General features: G+C 49.8%; 1 pseudogene; it reads right to left on the bottom strand.

Moving 5' to 3' along the window:
* Positions 1-245: 245 nt before the first annotated feature.
* LOC146202028 (uncharacterized) lies at positions 246-1387 on the bottom strand (annotated as a pseudogene).
* Positions 1388-6127: the final 4740 nt, after the last annotated feature.

Here is a 6127-nt window from a genome sequence, read left to right on the forward strand (position 1 = left end):
GCACCTTCTCTCTCACTTGAATCAGCTTCCTCTCGCCATGGATTGTCGACCTTCAGTGCCTCGCTTACCTCGCATATCAGTGGCATAGAATTCTGATTTCCTGCGGTTGCAACTTCCTTAACCAGCGGACCACTGACTTCAGTACTCGTATCCGTGTGCACCCCCTCACTGGTCTCATTTAGCAGTTGCCAGTCGTCTAACGACAGCAAAGAGTTCACCCCATCGGTGAGCTCATCAGTGAGGGCTCATACTATGCCTATTTTTTGATCTGCCACTGTTCCTGGCTTTGATATTTTGATAGGGATCGTCGCTAACTTCGCCTGAATTGATTTGCCGAAAGCCGGCATTAGCTTCACTGTCCCTGATGGTTGCGTCAGCTCTTGTGATAGTATTCTCTCTCGTATTACGGTTATTTCACTACTGTATCAAGCACTGCCTCTGTGCGAACGTCTCCGCACATCAAGTCTACAAACTGAAGTTTTGATGACGCTGCCTTCGAACTTTGGATCGGCACCTCAACTCTAGCAGTTAAAGCCGTAATTTGGTTAACCACTGGTTCTTTTACCTCTGTCTGATCGACCAGCGCGACCTTCTGCACCCTCTGCACGTGCGCATTTTCTTGTTTCAGGCGCGGTTCATTTCCCGTTGCTTGCTGGCAATTACTAGCAATGTGCCCCTGTCCATGGCATAGGTGACATTTTACTGTGCGCTTTTCAGCATTAATCTGTTTTTGGCTCACTTGCAGCACTGGCACCGTAACCTGCTTTGTAGCCCGGCCTTTACCTTTTGCCTGCTCAAAGGTTTGTAGAGTCTTTGATAGCTCTTTAGGCTTCAGCCACCTCTCTCCTTCGCGAAGGCGCACATATTCAATGCCCTCCGTGCTGAGACTGAGACCTGCCTTAATGCGATCGGACACCATTAGATCGGTCAGCGCCTCTTTTGAGTCCACCTCTCTAGCCTGGATGTAGCATGCTAGGTACGTTTTCACGCGCGATACAAACTGAGCCCATGTTTCCTCCTTCCTTTTCACAGCTTTTTCAAATCTTTCAAGGTACTCAGTCGGGGTTAGCTTTAGTTCACTTAGAACCGCTCCTTTTACGGCCTCATAGTCCATACATTCCGCTCCATCGAGGTTAAGAAGCAAGTACCGGACTCGCTCTGTCAGTGCCGGCATAATTAAATTCACTTGGCTACTGTACGGCACACTGAATGTAGCGAATAGCTTCTCTACCTCCTCAAACCACAGTGGCACATCAGCATCACATGGAATTTTATAGCCCATAAGGACTTTCGCACACTGTGTTATTGAATCTGGGCCTATACCTCGCTCATTGCTCCGTCCCGACCCAAGTGGTGACAGGCGACAATTGGACAGCCCAAGCTCCATTTGCTTTAAGGCTAGTCGCTCTCGGGACTCAATTTCATGCAATCGGAGCTCCATTTCCTCCTGTAACTCCATACGGCGAATAGCCATCCTCTCTGTCTCGGCTCCTGTCGCGTATAGGCGACAACGTCTGCCTCTGGTCCGCCGGCCTGTAACGTGCTCTCCACACTGAGATCACCCTCCATAATCAATGCCTCACTCTGATCAGCAACCCTTTCTATTCCGCCCTCTAGCGATTGCTGCTCCCGTTGAGGATTCGACCTCAATTCGCTCTCAGGATTAGATTCGCTTCCTTTAGCGGCTAGCATTCTCCTCGTCTCAACCATAAGCGTCACAAACCAACCACCATGCCAACTTCAACAAACGCAAGAAATCCCACTCATCCGGCGCAGATATTTTGTTGTCTGCCGCCCAGAGCCCGGATGATGCGTCCGCTCCAACGGCTCGGTGGCAGCCGAGGTAGAATCGTCCCTTGACGGTTCCTCGCTGCTCCCTGTCGAATGGCCTGTGGTTGTCGGTGCGATGATGCTTGTCCTTGTAGATGAAACGTGCCGAACCCTGTCGAGCTGCGCCAGTAGAATTTATGTCGTTAGTTCGTCTTCGGAAGGTTCTTTAAACCATTCCTGCTATGTAGTTCGGCGTAGGGAAGACCAGGAGGCGTACTTGAAGGTGATGATGGTAGAGCATATATTTACAGCATGACATATATATACACAGAGTAAAACTGGAAGTTGAAACGAATTTACAAAAACAACCCTCTGCGCTACCTTACTCTTCGACCTAACTGGTTAGAGCCTAAGCCGAACAGTCGCGTTACATGCCTGCGCATGGAGCGCCAGCTCAGACTGGACTCAACTCTCTTGGATCACGTCTCATTTTACACCTTCACAAAACAAAGAAATAGGGGCGGTCCCCCACACATCAACTGTCCAATAAGAAAATGTCAACTCCTGAATGCTTCCTCGGGCGCGCTTTTGTCGCATCTGCAAACAGGATAAAATTTATTTCGCACTGCTCAAAGTCGCAGTCCAAAAAAAGGGCCGAGGGGTCATTTGGGTGCTCGCTACCGGCCCGTACGAGGGGTGCCATACATGCGAGCACCTGGCAGCACGTTCCGCTGCGCATTTTCCCATGAATGACCTTCGGGCTAAAACGTTCCCGCAATTCCGGCGCCGACGGTCCGGTCGACTCTCCCCACCCGCGGCACGCTTGTAGAAGGGGGACCGCTTCTACATTACCAGAAGCAGACAGGCGGGTGGCGGCGCCGTGCAGAGACGCGCACCTGCAAGTGATTATCCTTGGGCGCCGCCCTACACTGCCCAAGCATTATCCGTACGGGTTCTCTGGTGACTCGGATATGTCGCTTAAAGTGAAGGGCCTTTATTTTGGAGACGACGATGTTCGGGATCTCACCCGCTTGCGACTCAAGATAGCGCAGTGCAAGCGAGGTGCGGGAATGAAGCGGGCAGACAGGATGCTGAAAACCAAGGGGACTTTTATGGTCACGAGAAAGAGTGAGAGGTGTCCAATAATGACCCTGCGAGGGAGGCTAGTAGCTTAACCTGTGAAGGCTCTGCGAGAAATAGTGACGTGCCAGTGGAAGTTGCAGACGGGCGGCATCACATAGCGAGGGCCTCACAGGAGGATTTAAAAGCAGAGGAGAAAGCTGAGGTCACTTTCAAATCAGAGTTGAAAACTGAGAAGCTACGTAAGCGAAAGGAATCGGCACCTCAGCGCTCTTGGTTGCTCACGCGTCGCGTGAGAACACAGGTCATTCGCCGATCAGCGTGTTCAGGACCCCTCAGCATTTCGAGTATCTCTTCCCCTAGCATAAGACATGCAGGTAGCTGTTTGTCGCGTGACTTGTCGTTTACTAAGTAGGGTGCATAGCTGTCGCGCGAAAGGAGGACAGGATAAGCGCTCGAAGCAGGTATCAAAGCCAGCTACTGCACTAGCAGTGTCAGGCTGTGGAGGCTTTTGGGGAACTAAATGTTCAAAAAAAGGTCTACTTGTGTGTTCAGACACCACAGTAGTTTAATGAGAGGTGGCATGAGGAGGCTATGACAATATAAAAAAGAAGAACCGAACGAGGGTAAATAGGGTACACCTCAGGTCGCAGATGAGCCAACGTTTCGACAAGTGGACTTGTCTTCATCTGGGCATAGCGATCATCACTGGCAGGGGATTAAATACGCTTTTGCTTCCGAAGAAGAAAAGCTGGGGAGGGGAAAGTGGGTGCGAAAGAGTGGGGAGGAGAAGATGGGTGAGAAGAAAGTGGGTCATGGGAAAAAAAAACACATCTTGAGTAGTATGTACCGTCTGTTGCAGAAGTTTGCGGCCCAACGCGCCGGGCAGAGGAGCAGTATCGCTCCCGAGAGGCGGCGCTGCGCCCGCCGGCGCTGCCTGATGACGTAGCTATAAAGAGTGAGGAGGCTTGTTCTCTTCCCCTCATCCAGCGGTTGATATCGCACATCTTTACTCTCAGCCGCGGGATGAGGGGAAGAGAACAAGTCTCCTCACTCTTTATAGCTGCGTCACCAGGTAGCGCCGGCGGACGCAGCGCCGCCTCTCGGGAGCGATACTACTCCTCTGCCCGGCGCATTGGGCCGCAAACTTCTGCAACAGACGGTACTTATCAGCCATGGAACCAGGGATTCTGTAGCCTGCAAAAGAAATAAATGCGGCAGTACCAGGAAAAAAAAGGACTACTATGCCGGTTAGGTGATTAGTCACCACTAAAGACGGTTTGGTGAAGATACACCTTTCAAAGGGAGGCTATGCAAAGGGCCCTGATAAGGCATATATCTAGGGGGACAATTCTTAAAAGTAGGGGGTAGGGCGGGGAGTACATAGTCACAGGATAATAGCCGCATAGTGAAACATATTATTAACCTTAAGTGTGTATCTAAACCTGGAACCGGAGATCCTGTGGCCTACAAAAGAAGTAAGTAAAAGCGGCAGTACCAGGGAAAAAAAATAAAAATATTTTTTTTCCCTGGTACTGCCGCTTTATATATCTAAACCTGGAACCGGAGATCCTGTGGCCTACAAAAGAAGTAAGTAAAAGCGGCAGTACCAGGGAAAAAAAATAAAAATATTTTTTTTCCTGGTACTGCCGCTTTTACTTACTTCTTTTGTAGGCCACAGGATCTCCGGTTCCAGGTTTAGATACACACTTAAGGTTAATAATATTTTTCACTATGCGGCTATTATCCTGTGACTATGTACTCCCCGCCCTACCCCCTCCTTTTAAGAATTGTCCCCCTAGATATATGCCTTATCAGGGCCCTTTGCATAGCCTCCCTTTGAAAGGTGTATCTTCACCAAACCGTCTTTAGTGGTGACTAATCACCTAACCGGCATAGTAGTCGTTTTATTTTTTTCCTGGTACTGCGGCATTTATTTCTTTTGCAGGCTACAGAATCCCTGGTACCATGGCTGATAAGTACATACTCAAGATGTGTTTTTTTTTCCATGACCCACTTTCTTCTCATCCATCTTCTCCTCCCCACTCTTTCGCACCCACTTTCCCCTCCCCAGCTTTTCTTCTTCGGAAGCAAAAGCGTATTTAAACCCCTGCCAGTGATGATCGCTATGCCCAGACGAAGACAAGTCCACTTGTCGAAACGTTGGCTCATCTGCGACCTGAGGCGTACCCTATTTACCCTTGTTCGGTTCTTCTTTTTTATACCGTGCAAACCATCGTCTTCCTTTCGTTCTACCTGAGGCTATGACAAAGGATACATAGCTGTCGCATGAAAAGAAAGGAAGCTAAGCGCGTGCAGCAGAGGCAAGAGCCAAGTATGGCGCCATCGAAGTCAGGCCGCAGACGCTTTTCCAAGCGCTTGAGACCCCTCAGCATTTTTAACATATCTTTCTCTAACATGGATCCAGGTAGAGCAAAAGGAAGATGGTTTGCACGGTATGAAGAACTGAACAAGGGTGAATGGGGTACGCCTCAGTTACCATTGTTCAGTGTTTCTCTAACATGGGACACTCAGGACATTGTTCCTTGAGAGGAAAAATGTGTCGCTTCCTACGGCGGGTATGTAGCTGCCGCATGAAAGGCGCACAAGCAAAGCATGCTCAGCATCCCCAAATACCCCCTGCAGTACTATCAGTGTCGGGCTGTGGAAGGTTTCGTAGATCTAGAGGCCCAAGGCGCTTAGATTCTTCGAGCATGGCTACCTGTACCTCGAGACACTCAGGTCGTTGCCTCTTGGCAGGCTACATGTGTCGCTTGAAACACAGGACAGGCAGAGGTCGCGTGAAAGGAGCTCAAGTCAAGTGCGCGAAGCGAAGGCTAAAGCCAAACACAGCATGATCGAAATCCGGCCACAAAGTCTTTAGAAAAAAAAGTACAATGCCTCGTGGTATTTCGAAAATGTCTGCTTTAACATCAAAACACCCAGGTAGATATTTCGTGAGGGATGGCACATGCGGTGAGCTGGGAAGAAACCGTTGCTCTCGCGTGAGAGGAAAACAGGCTAAGCGCACGCAGAGGTCAAAGCCAGTTATGGCACCGGCAAAAGCAGACCGTCGAGGGTTTTGTAAATCCAAATGTTCTAGGCCCTCCTTTCAGTCGAGACAGTGTACTAGTGACTCAGTGACAGATTGCAGGAGTAGCTTGCTACAAAAGAGACGTCGTGGCCATGTAAAATGGCACTGAATAATGCGTGGCAGTAAGAGAGGGACGCAGCATGCAAATGACATCCAAGACAGGAGGATCAGCAAGCAGCGCTT

The sequence above is a fragment of the Amblyomma maculatum genome, chromosome 1 (genome assembly GCF_055883805.1).
Source record: "Amblyomma maculatum isolate TAMU_Amacu chromosome 1, ASM5588380v1, whole genome shotgun sequence".
Taxonomy (NCBI): Eukaryota; Metazoa; Arthropoda; class Arachnida; order Ixodida; family Ixodidae; genus Amblyomma; species Amblyomma maculatum.